The sequence below is a fragment of the Papaver somniferum genome, chromosome 1 (genome assembly GCF_003573695.1).
Source record: "Papaver somniferum cultivar HN1 chromosome 1, ASM357369v1, whole genome shotgun sequence".
Classification (NCBI taxonomy): domain Eukaryota; kingdom Viridiplantae; phylum Streptophyta; class Magnoliopsida; order Ranunculales; family Papaveraceae; genus Papaver; species Papaver somniferum.
In genome coordinates, this window is record NC_039358.1 from 1,596,515 (window position 1) to 1,610,849 (window position 14,335).

Genomic DNA, 14,335 nt, shown 5'->3' on the forward strand with positions numbered 1-14,335 from the left:
ATGAGAAACTCAAGTCTAGCTCTAGTGATTTTTTGAACCTGTGATGTTCAATTCTGATATATTTCATCTCCAGTTCATCCGAACGAGAAACCTAAGTCTAACTCTAGTGATTTTTGAACCTGTGATGTTTAATTCTGATATATTTCGTCTCCAGTTCATCCGAACAAGAAATTCAAGTCTAACTCTAGTAATCTTTGAACCTTTGAAGTTCAACTCTGATATATTTCGTCTTCATTTCATCCGAACGACAAACTCAGGTCTAATTCTAGTAATCTTTGAACCTGTGATGTTCAGTTCTAATATATTTCTTCTTCAATTCATCCAAACGAGAAACTTAAGTCTAACTCTAGTAATCTTTGAACCTGTGATTTTCAATTCTGATATATTTCGTCTACAGTTTATCTGAATGAGAAACTCAAGTCCTAGTGATTTTTTGAACCTGTGATGTCCAATTCTGATATATTTCGTCTCCAGTTCATCCGAACGAGAAAGTTAAGTCTATCTCTAGTAATCTTTGAGCCTGCGATGTTATATATTTCGTCTTTAGTTTATCCGAACGAGAAACTTAAGTCTATCTCCAGTAATCTATGAACCTGTGATGTTAAATTCAGACATATTTCCTCTTCAGTTTATCCGAACGAGAACTTAAGTTTATCTCTAATAATCTTTGAGCCTGCGATGTTTAATTCTGATATATTTCATCTACAGTTCATCCGAACGAGAAACACAGGTCTAACTCTAGTGATTTTTGAACCTGTGATGTTCAATTCTGGCATATTTCTTCTCCAGTTCATCCGAACGAGAAACTCAAGTCTAACTCTAGTAATCTTTGAACCTGTGAGGTTCAACTCTGATATATTTCGTCTCCAGTTCATCCGAACGAGAAACTCAGGTCTAACTCTAGTAATCTTTGAACCTGTAATGTTCAATTCTGATATATTTCGTCTACAGTTCATCCGAATGAGAAACTCAAGTCTAGCTCTAGTGATTTTTTGAACCTGTAATGTTCAATTCTGATATTTTTCGTCTTCAATTTATCCGAACGAGAAACTTAGGTCTATCTCTAGTAATCTTTGAACCTGTGATGTTCAATTCTGATATATTTCGTCTAGACTTCATCCGAATGAGAAACTCAAGTCTAGCTCTAGTGATTTTTTGAACCTGTGATGTTCAATTCTGATATATTTCGTCTCCAGTACATCCGAACGAGAAACTTAAGTCTAACTCTAGTGATTTTTGAACCTGTGATGTTTAATTCCGATACATTTCGTCTCCAGTTCATCCGAACGAGAAATTCAAGTCTAACTCTAGTAATCTTTGAACCTTTGAAGTTCAACTCTGATATATTTCTTCTTCATTTCATCCGAACGACAAACTCAGGTCTAATTTTAGTAATCTTTGAACCTGTGATGTTCAATTCTAATATATTTCTTCTTCAATTCATCCAAACGAGAAACTTAAGTCTAACTCTAGTAATCCTTGAACCTGTGATGTTCAATTCTGATATATTTCGTCAACAGTTTATCCGAATGAGAAACTCAATTCTAACTCTAAGGATTTTTTGAACCTGTGATGTTCAATTCTGATATATTTCGTCTCCAGTTCATCCGAATGACAAACTAAGGTCTAATTCTAGTAATCTTTGAACCTGTGATGTTCAATTCTAATATATTTCGTCTTCAATTCATCCGAACAAGAAACTTAAGTCTAACTCTAGTAATCTTTGAACGTGTGAGATTCAACTCTGATATATATCATCTACAGTTCATCCGAATGAGATACTCAAGTCTAGCTCTAGTGATTTTTTGAATCTGTGATGTTCAATTCTGATATATTTCAAATCCAGTTCATCTGAACGAGAAACTCATGTCTAAATCTAGTAATCTTTGAACCCGTAATGTTCAATTCTGATATATTTCGTCTTCAATTTATCCGAACGAGAAACTTAGGTCTATCTCTAGTAATCTTTGAACCTGTGATGTTCAATTCTGATATATTTCGTCTAGACTTCATCCGAATGAGAAACTCAAGTCTAGCTCTAGTGATTTTTTGAACCTGTGATGTTCAATTCTGATATATTTCGTCTCCAGTTCATCCGAACGAGAAACTTAAGTCTAACTCTAGTGATTTTTGAACCTGTGATGTTTAATTCCGATATATTTCGTCTCCAGTTCATCCGAACGAGAAATTCAAGTCTAACTCTAGTAATCTTTGAACCTTTGAAGTTCAATTCTTATATATTTCGTCTTCATTTCATCCGAAAGAAAAACTTAAGTCTATCTCTACTAATCTATGAACCTCTGATGTTCAATTCTGATATATTTTGTCTTCAGTTCATCCGAACGAGAAGCTTAAGTCTAATTCTAGTAATCTTTGAACCTGTGATGTTCAATTCTGATATATTTTGTCTCCATTTCAACCGAACGAGAAACTCAGGTCTAACTCTAGTATTCTTTGAACCTGTGATGTTCAATTATGATATATTTCGTTTTCAGTTCATCCGAATGAGCAACTTAAGTCTATCTCTAATAATCTTTCAGCCTGTGATGTTCAATTCTGATATATTTCGTATGTAGTTCATCCAAACGAGAAACTCAGGTCTAACTCTATTAATCTTTGAACCTGTGAGTTTCAATTCTGATATATTTCGTCTCCAGTTCATCCGAACGAGAAACTCAGGTCTAACTCTAGTAATCTTTGAACCTGTGATGTTCAATTCTGATATATTTCATCTACACTTCATCCGAACGAGAAACTCAGGTCTAACTCTAGTAATCTTTGAACCTGTGAGGTTCAACTATGATAGATTTCGTCTGCAGTTCATCCGAACGAGAAACTTAGGTCTAACTCTATTAATCTTTGAACCTGTGATGTTCAATTCTGATGTATTTCATCTTCAGTTCATCCGAACGAGAAACTTAAGTCTATCTCTAGTAATATTTGAGCATGCGATGTTCAATTCTGATATATTTCGTCTACTGTTCTTCCGAACGAGAAACTCAGGTCTAACTCTAGTGATTTTTGAACCTATGATGTTCAATTCTGATATATTTCGTCTCCAGTTCATCCGAATGAGAAACTCATGTGTAACCCTAGTGATTTTTGAACCTATGATGTTCAATAGTGATATATTTCGTCTACACTTCATCCGAACGAGAAACTCAAGTCTAACTCTAGTAATCTTTGAACCTGTGAGGTTCAACTATGATATATTTCGTCTGTTGTTCATCCGAACGAGAAACTTAGGTGTAAATCTAGTAATCTTTGAACCTGTGATGTTTAATTCTGATGTATTTCATCTTCAGTTCATCCGAACGAGAAACTTAAGTCAATCTCTAGTAATCTTTGAGCCTACGATGTTCAATTATGATATATTTCGTCTACAGTTCTTCCGAACGAGAAACTCAGGTCTAACTCTAGTGATTTTTGAACCTGTGATGTTAAATTCTGATATATTTCGTCTCCAGTTCATCCGAACGAGAAACTCATGTCTAACTCTAGTGATTTTTAAATCTGTGATGTTCAATTCTGATATATTTCACCTTCAGTTCATCCGAACGAGAAACTTAAGTCTATCTCTAGCAATCTTTGATCCTGCGCTGTTCAATTCTGATATATTTCGTCTTTAGTTCATCCAAACGAAAAACTGAAGTCTATCTCTAGTAATCTTTGAGCCAGCGATGTTCAATTCTGATATATTTCGTCTACAGCTCTTCCGAACGAGAAACTCAGGTCTAACTCTAGTGATTTTTGAACCTGTGATGTTCAATTTTGATATATTTCGTCTCCAGTTCATCTGAAAGAGAAACTTATGTCTAACTCTAGTAATCTTTGAGCTTGCGCTGTTCAATTCTGATATATTTCGTCTTCAGTTCATCCGAACGAGAAACTTAAGTCTATCTCTAGTAATCTTTGAGCCTGCGTTGTTCAATTCTGATATATTTCGTCTTCAGTTCATCCGAACGAGAAACTTAAGTCTAACTCTAGTAACCTATGAGCCTGTGATGTTCAATTATGATATATTTCGTCTTCAGTTCATCCGAACGAGAAACTTAATTCTAACTCTAGTAATCTTTGAACCTGTGATGTTCAATTCTGATATATTTCGTCTCCAGTTCATCCCAACGAGAAACTCAGGTCTAACTCTAGTAATCTTTGAAACTGTGATGTTTAATTCTGATATATTTCGTCTTCAGTTCATCCGAACGAGAAACTTAAGTCTATCTCTAGTAATATTTGAGCCTGCGATGTTCAATTCTTATATATATTTCGTCTTCAGTTCATCCGAACGAGAAACTTAAGTCTATCTCTAATAATCTTTGAACCTGTGATGTTCAATTCTGATATATTCTGTCTTCAGTTTATCCGAACGAGAAACTTAAGTCTATCTCTAGTAATCTTTGAGCCTGTGATATTCAATTCCGATATATTTCGTCTACAGTTCATCCGAACGAGAAACTTAAGTCTAACTCTAGTGATTTTTGAACCTGTGATCTTCAATTCCGATATATTTCGTCTCTAGTTCATCCGAACGAGAAACTCGGGTCTAACTCTAGTAATCTTTGAACCTTTGAGGTTCAACTCTGATATATTTCGTCTCCAGTTCATCCGAACGACAACCTCAGGTCTAATTCTAGTAATCTTTGAACCTGTGATGTTGAATTCTGATATATTTCGTCTACAGTTCATCTGAATGAGAAACTCAAGTCTAGCTCTAGTGATTTTTTTAACCTGTGATGTTCAATTCTGATATATTTCTCTCCAGTTCATCCGAACGACAAACTCGGGTCTAATTCTAGTAATCTTTGAACCTGTGATGTTTAATTCTAATATATTTGGTCTTCAATTCATCCGAACGAGAAACTTAAGTCTAAGTCTAGTAATCATTGAACCTTTGATGTTCAATTCTGATATATTTCGTCTATAGTTCATCTGAATGAGAAACTCAAGTCTAGCTCTAGTGATTTTTTAAACCTGTGATGTTCAATTCTGATATATTTCATCTCCAGTTCATCCGAACGAGAAACTAAGGTCTAACTCTAGTAATCTTTGAACCTGTGATGTTCAATTATGATATATTTCATCTACACTTCATCCGAACGAGAAACTCAGGTCTAACTCTAGTAATCTTTGAACCTGTGAGGTTCAACTATGATAGATTTCGTCTGCAGTTCATCCGAACGAGATACTTAGGTCTAACTCTAGTAATCTTTGAACCTGTCATGTTCAATTCTGATGTATTTCATCTTCAGTTCATCCGAACGAGAAACTTAAGTCTATCTCTAGTCATATTTGAGCATGCGATGTTCAATTCTGATATATTTCGTCTACTGTTCTTCCGAACGAGAAACTCAGGTCTAACTCTAGTGATTTTTGAACCTGTGATGTTCAATTCGGATATATTTCGTCTCCAGTTCATCCGAATGAGAAACTCATGTCTAACTCTAGTTATTTTTGAACCTGTGATGTTCACTTGTGATATATTTCGTTTACACTTCATCCGAACGAGAAACTTAAGTCTATCTCTAGCAATCTTTGAGCCTGCGCTGTTCAATTCTGATATATTTCGTCTTTAGTTCATCCAAACGAAAAACTGAAGTCTATCTCTAGTAATCTTTGAGCCAGCGATGTTCAATTCTGATATATTTCGTCTACAGTTCTTCCGAACGAGAAACTCAGGTCTAACTCTAGTGATTTTTGAACCTGTGATGTTCAATTCTGATATATTTCGTCTCCAGTTCATCTAAAAGAGAAACTCATGTCTAACTCTAGCAATCTTTGAGCTTGCGTTGTTCAATTCTGATATATTTCGTCTTCAGTTCATCCGAACGATAAACTAAAGTCTATCTCTAGTAATCTTTGAGCCTGCGCTGTTCAATTCTGATATATTTCGTCTTCAGTTCATCTGATCGAGAAACTTAAGTCTAACTCTAGTAATCTATGAACCTGTGATGTTCAATTCTGATATATTTCATCTTCAGTTCATTCGAACGAGAAACTTAAGTCTAACTCTAGTAATCTATGAACCTGTGATGTTCAATTCTGATATATTTCGTCTCCAGTTCATCCCAACGAGAAACTCAGGTCTAACTCTAGTAATCTTTGAAACTGTGATGTTTAATTCTGATATATTTCGTCTTCAGTTCATCCGAACGAGAAACTTAAGTCTATCTCTAGTAATCTTTGAGCCTGCGATGTTCAATTCTGATATATTTCGTCTTCAGTTCATCCGAACGAGAAACTTAAGTCTATCTCTAATAATCTTTGAACCTGTGATGTTCAATTCTGATATATTTCGTCTTCAGTTTATCTGAACGAGAAACTTAAGTCTATCTCTAGTAATCTTTGAGCATGTGATATTCAATTCCGATATATTTTGTCTACAGTTCATCCGAACGAGAAACTTAAGTCTAACTCTAGTGATTTTTAAACCTGTGATGTTCAATTCCGATATATTTCGTCTCTAGTTCATCCGAACGAGAAACTCAGGTCTAACTCTAGTGAATTTTGAACCTGTGAGGTTCAACTCTGATATATTTCTTCTCCAGTTCATCCGAACGAGAAACTCAGGTCTAACTCTAGTAATCTTTGAACCTGTGAGGTTCAACTCTGATATATTTCTTCTCCAGTTCATCCGAAAGAGAAACTCAGGTCTAAATCTAGTAATTTTTGAACCTGTGATGTTCAATTATGACATATTTCTTCTCCAGTTCATCCGAACGAGAAACTCATGTCTAACTCTAGTAATCTTTGAACCTGTGAGGTTCAACTCTGATATATTTCGTCTCCAGTTCATACGAACGAGAAACTCATGTCTAACTATAGTAATCTTTGAACCTGTGATGTTCAATTCTGATATATTTCGTCTTCAATTTATCCGAACGACAAACTTAGGTCTATCTCTAGTAATCTTTGAACATGTGTTGTTCAATTCTGATATATTTCGTCTTCAGTTCATCCGAACGAGAAACTTAAGTTTAACTCTAGTAATCTTTGAACCTGTGATGTTCAATTCTGATATATTTCGTCTCCAGTTCATCCCAACGAGAAACTCAGGTCTAACTCTAGTAATCTTTGAAACTGTGATGTTTAATTCTGATATATTTCGTCTTCAGTTCATCCGAACGAGAAACTAAAGTCTGTCTCTAGTAATCTTTGAGCCTGCGATGTTCAATTCTAATATATTTCGTCTTCAGTTCATCCGAACGAGAAACTTAAGTCTATCTCTAATAATCTTTGAACCTGTGATGTTCAATTCTGATATATTTCGTCTTCAGTTTATCTGAACGAGAAACTTAAGTCTATCTCTAGTAATCTTTGAGCCTGTGATATTCAATTCCGATATATTTTGTCTACAGTTCATCCGAACGAGAAACTTAAGTCTAACTCTAGTGATTTTTAAACCTGTGATGTTCAATTCCGATATATTTCGTCTCTAGTTCATCCGAACGAGAAACTCAGGTCTAACTCTAGTGAATTTTGAACCTGTGAGGTTCAACTCTGATATATTTCTTCTCCAGTTCATCCGAACGAGAAACTCAGGTCTAACTCTAGTAATCTTTGAACCTGTGAAGTTCAACTCTGATATATTTCTTCTCCAGTTCATCCGAAAGAGAAACTCAGGTCTAAATCTAGTAATTTTTGAACCTGTGATGTTCAATTATGACATATTTCTTCTCCAGTTCATCCGAACGAGAAACTCATGTCTAACTCTAGTAATCTTTGAACCTGTGAGGTTCAACTCTGATATATTTCGTCACCAGTTCATACGAACGAGAAACTCATGTCTAACTATAGTAATCTTTGAACCTGTGATGTTCAATTCTGATATATTTCGTCTTCAATTTATCCGAACGAGAAACTTAGGTCTATCTCTAGTAATCTTTGAACATGTGCTGTTCAATTCTGATATATTTCGTCTTCAGTTCATCCGAACGAGAAACTTAAGTTTAACTCTAGTAATCTTTGAACCTGTGATGTTCAATTCTGATATATTTCGTCTCCAGTTCATCCCAACGAGAAACTCAGGTCTAACTCTAGTAATCTTTGAAACTGTGATGTTTAATTCTGATATATTTCGTCTTCAGTTCATCCGAACGAGAAACTAAAGTCTGTCTCTAATAATCTTTGAACCTGTGATGTTCAATTCTGATATATTTCGTCTTCAGTTTATCTGAACGAGAAACTTAAGTCTATCTCTAGTAATCTTTGAGCCTGTGATATTCAATTCCGATATATTTTGTCTACAGTTCATCCGAACGAGAAACTTAAGTCTAACTCTAGTGATTTTTAAACCTGTGATGTTCAATTCCGATATATTTCGTCTCTAGTTCATCCGAACGAGAAACTCAGGTCTAACTCTAGTGATTTTTGAACCTGTGATGTTCAATTCTGATATATTTCGTCTCCAGTTCATCTGAACGAGAAACTCATGTCTAACTCTAGTAATCTTTGAGCCTGCGCTGTTCAATTCTGATATATTTCGTCTTCAGTTCATCCGAACGAGAAACTTAAGTCTATCTCTATTAATCTTTGAGCCTGCGCTGTTCAATTCTGATATATTTCGTCTTCAGTTCATCCGAACGAGAAAATTAAGTCTAACTCTAGTAATCTATGAACCTGTGATGTTCAATTCTGATATATTTCGTCTCCAGTTCATCTAAAAGAGAAACTCATGTCTAACTCTAGCAATCTTTGAGCTTGCGTTGTTCAATTCTGATATATTTCGTCTTCAGTTCATCCGAACGATAAACTAAAGTCTATCTCTAGTAATCTTTGAGCCTGCGCTGTTCAATTCTGATATATTTCGTCTTCAGTTCATCTGATCGAGAAACTTAAGTCTAACTCTAGTAATCTATGAACCTGTGATGTTCAATTCTGATATATTTCATCTTCAGTTCATTCGAACGAGAAACTTAAGTCTAACTCTAGTAATCTATGAACCTGTGATGTTCAATTCTGATATATTTCGTCTCCAGTTCATCCCAACGAGAAACTCAGGTCTAACTCTAGTAATCTTTGAAACTGTGATGTTTAATTCTGATATATTTCGTCTTCAGTTCATCCGAACGAGAAACTTAAGTCTATCTCTAGTAATCTTTGAGCCTGCGATGTTCAATTCTGATATATTTCGTCTTCAGTTCATCCGAACGAGAAACTTAAGTCTATCTCTAATAATCTTTGAACCTGTGATGTTCAATTCTGATATATTTCGTCTTCAGTTTATCTGAACGAGAAACTTAAGTCTATCTCTAGTAATCTTTGAGCCTGTGATATTCAATTCCGATATATTTTGTCTACAGTTCATCCGAACGAGAAACTTAAGTCTAACTCTAGTGATTTTTAAACCTGTGATGTTCAATTCCGATATATTTCGTCTCTAGTTCATCCGAACGAGAAACTCAGGTCTAACTCTAGTGATTTTTGAACCTGTGATGTTCAATTCTGATATATTTCGTCTCCAGTTCATCTGAACGAGAAACTCATGTCTAACTCTAGTAATCTTTGAGCCTGCGCTGTTCAATTCTGATATATTTCGTCTTCAGTTCATCCGAACGAGAAACTTAAGTCTATCTCTATTAATCTTTGAGCCTGCGCTGTTCAATTCTGATATATTTCGTCTTCAGTTCATCCGAACGAGAAAATTAAGTCTAACTCTAGTAATCTATGAACCTGTGATGTTCAATTCTGATATATTTCGTCTTCAGTTCATCCGAAAGAGAAACTTAAGTCTAACTCTAGTAATATTTGAACCTGTGATGTTCAATTCTGATATATTTCGTCTCCAGTTCATCCCAACGAGAAACTCAGGTCTAACTCTAGTAATCTTTGAAACTGTGATGTTTAATTCTGATATATTTCGTCTTCAGTTCATCCGAACGAGAAACTTTTTTAACTCTAGTATCTTTGACACCGTGATGTTCAATTCTGATATATTTCGTCTCCAGTTCATCCCACGAGAAACTCAGGTCTAACTCTAGTAATCTTTGAAAACTGTGATGTTTAATTCTGATATATTTCGTCTTCAGTTCATCCGAACGAGAAACTAAAGTCTGTCTCTAGTATCTTTGAGCCTGCGATGTTCAATTCTAATATATTCGTCTTCAGTTCATCCGAACGAGAAACTTAAGTCTATCTCTAATAATCTTTGAACCTGTGATGTTCAATTCTGATATATTTCGTCTTCAGTTATCTGAACGAGAAACTTAAGTCTATCTCTAGTAATCTTTGAGCCTGTGATATTCAATTCCGATATATTTGTCTACAGTTCATCCGAACGAGAAACTTAAGTCTAACTCTAGTGATTTTTAAACCTGTGATGTTCAATTCCGATATATTTCGTCTCTAGTTCATCCGACGAGAAACTCAGTCTAACTCTAGTGATTTTTGAACCTGTGATGTTCAATTCTGATATATTTCGTCTCCAGTTCATCTGAACGAGAAACTCTGTCTAACTCTAGTAATCTTTGAGCCTGCGCTGTTCAATTCTGATATTTCGTCTTCAGTTCATCCGAACGAGAAACTAAGTCTATCTCTATTAATCTTTGAGCCTGCGCTGTTCAATTCTGATATTTCGTCTTCAGTTCATCCGAACGAGAAAATTAAGTCTAACTCTAGTAATCTATGAACCTGTGATGTTCAATTCTGATATATTTCGTCTCCAGTTCATCTAAAAGAGAAACTCATGTCTAACTCTAGCAATCTTTGAGCTTGCGTTGTTCAATTCTGATATATTTCGTCTTCAGTTCATCCGAACGATAAACTAAAGTCTATCTCTAGTAATCTTTGAGCCTGCGCTGTTCAATTCTGATATATTTCGTCTTCAGTTCATCTGATCGAGAACTTAAGTCTAACTCTAGTAATCTATGAACCTGTGATGTTCAATTCTGATTATTTCATCTTCAGTTCATTCGAACGAAACTTAAGTCTAACTCTAGTAATCTATTGAACCTGTGATGTTCAATTCTGATATATTTCGTCTCCAGTTCATCCAACGAGAAACTCAGGTCTAACTCTAGTAATCTTTGAAACTGTGATGTTTAATTCTGATTATTTCGTCTTCAGTTCATCCGAACGAGAAACTTAAGGTCTATCTCTAGTAATCTTTGAGCCTGCGATGTTCAATTGATATATTTCGTCTTCAGTTCATCCGACACGAGAAACTTAAGTCTATCTCTAATAATCTTTGAACCTGATGTTCAATTCTGATATATTTCGTCTTCAGTTTATCTGAACGAAACTTAAGTCTATCTCTAGTAATCTTTGAGCCTGTGATATTCAATTCCGATATATTTTGTCTACAGTTCATCCGAACGAGAAACTTAAGTCTAACTCTAGTGATTTTTAAACCTGTGATGTTCAATTCCGATATATTTCGTCTCTAGTTCATCCGAACGCGAAACTCAGGTCTAACTCTAGTGAATTTTGAACCTGTGAGGTTCAACTCTGCTATATTTCTTCTCCAGTTCATCCGAACGAGAAACTCAGGTCTCAACTCTAGTAATCTTTGAACCTGTGAAGTTCAACTCTGATATTTCTTTCTCCCAGTTCATCCGAAAGAGAAACTCAGGTCTAAATCTAGTAATTTTTGAACCTGTGATGTTCAATTATGACATATTCTTCTCCAGTTCATCCGAACGAGAAACTCATGTCTAACTCTAGTAATCTTTGAACCTGTGAGGTTCAAACTCTGATATATTTCGTCACCAGTTCATACGAACGAGAAACTCATGTCTAACTATAGTAATCTTTGAACCTGTGATGTTCAATTCTGATATATTTCGTCTTCAATTTATCCGAACGAGAAACTTAGGTCTATCTCTAGTAATCTTTGAACATGTGCTGTTCAATTCTGATATATTTCGTCTTCAGTTCATCCGAACGAGAAACTTAAGTTTAACTCTAGTAATCTTTGAACCTGTGATGTTCAATTCTGATATATTTCGTCTCCAGTTCATCCCAACGAGAAACTCAGGTCTAACTCTAGTAATCTTTGAAACTGTGATGTTTAATTCTGATATATTTCGTCTTCAGTTCATCCGAACGAGAAACTAAAGTCTGTCTCTAATAATCTTTGAACCTGTGATGTTCAATTCTGATATATTTCGTCTTCAGTTTATCTGAACGAGAAACTTAAGTCTATCTCTAGTAATCTTTGAGCCTGTGATATTCAATTCCGATATATTTTGTCTACAGTTCATCCGAACGAGAAACTTAAGTCTAACTCTAGTGATTTTTAAACCTGTGATGTTCAATTCCGAGATATTTCGTCTCTAGTTCATCCGAACGAGAAACTCAGGTCTAACTCTAGTGATTTTTGAACCTGTGATGTTCAATTCTGATATATTTCGTCTCCAGTTCATCTGAACGAGAACTCATGTCTAACTCTAGTAATCTTTGAGCCTGCGCTGTTCAATTTGATATATTTCGTCTTCAGTTCATCCGAACGAGAAACTTAAGTCTATCTCTATTAATCTTGAGCCTGCCTGCGCTGTTCAATTCTGATATATTATTCGTCTTCAGTTCATCCGAACGAGAAAATTAAGTCTAACTCTAGTAATCTATGAACCTGTGATGTTCAATTTCTATATTTCGTCTTCAGTTCATCCGAAAGAGAAACAAATTAAGTCTAACTCTAGTAATATTTGAACCTGTGATGTTCAATTCTGATATATTTCGTCTCCAGTTCATCCCAACGAGAAACTCAGGTCTAACTCTAGTAATCTTTGTTGAAACTGTGATGTTTAATTCGATATATTTCGTCTTCAGTTCATCCGAACGAGAAACTTAAGTCTCTCTAGTAATCTTTGAGCCTGCGATGTTCAATTCGATATATTTCTTCTCAGTTCATCGAACGAGAAACTTAAGTCTATCTCTAATAATCTTTGAACTTGTGATGTTCAATTCTGATATATTTCGTCTTCAGTTTATTCGAACGAGAAACTTAAGTCTAACTCTAGTGATTTTTGAGCCTGTGATGTTCAATTCCGATATATTTCGTCTCTAGTTAATCCGAACGAGAAACTCGGGTCTAACTCTAGTAATCTTTGAACCTTTGGGGTTCAACTCTGATATATTTCGTCTCCAGTTCATCCGAACGACAACCTCAGGTCTAATTCTAGTAATCTTTGAACCTCTGATGTTCAATTCTTATATATTTCGTCTACAATTCATCCGAATGAGAAACTCAAGTCTAGCTCTAGTGATTTTTTTAACCTGTGATGTTCAATTCTGATATATTTCTCTCCAGTTCATCCGAACGACAAACTCGGGTCTAATTCTAGTAATCTTAAGTCTAACTCTAGTGATTTTTGAACCTGTGAGGTTCAACTCTGATATATTTCTTCTCCAGTTCATCCGAACGAGAAACTCAGGTCTAGCTCTAGGAATTTTTGAACCTGTGATGTTCAATTCTGACATATTTCTTCTCCAGTTCATCCGAAAGAGAAACTCAGGTCTACTCTAGTAATCTTTGAACCTGTGAGGTTCAACTCTGATATTTCGTCTCCAGTTCATACGAACGAGAAATCATGCTAACTCTAGTATCTTGAACCTGTGATGTTAATTCTGATTATTTCGTCTTCAATTTATCCGAACGAGAAACTTAGGTCTATCTTAGTAATCTTTGAACATGTGATGCTCAATTCTGATATATATCGTCTTCAGTTCATCTGAACGAGAAACTTAAGTCTAACTCTAGTAATATTTGAACCTGTATGTTGAATTCTGATATATTTCGTCTCCAGTTTCACCCAACGAGAAACTCATGTAACTCTAGTAATCTTGACCTGTGATGTTTTTAATTGTATATTCTCTTCAGTTCATCCGAACGAGAAACTTAAGTCTATCTCTAATAATCTTTGAACCTGTGATGTTCAATTCTGATATATTTCGTCTTCAGTTTATGCCGAACGAGAAACTTAAGTCTATCTCTAGTAATCTTTGAGCCTGTGATATTCAATTCCGATATATTTCGTCTACAGTTCATCCGAACGAGAAACTTAAGTTTAACTCTAGTGATTTTTGAACCTGATGTTCAATTCCGATATATTCGTCTCCAGTTCATCCGAACGACAAACTCAGGTCCAACTCTAGTGATTTTTGAACCTGTGATGTTCAATTCTGATATATTTCGTCTCCAGTTCATCTGAACGAGAAACTCATGTCTAACTCTGGTAATCTTTGAGCCTGCGCTATTCAATACTGATTATTTCGTCTTCAGTTCATCCGAAGGAGAAACTTAAGTCTATCTCTAGTAATCTTTGAGCCGCGCTGTTCAATTCTGATATATTTCGTCTTCAGTTCATCCGAACGAGAAACTTAAGTCTAACTCTAG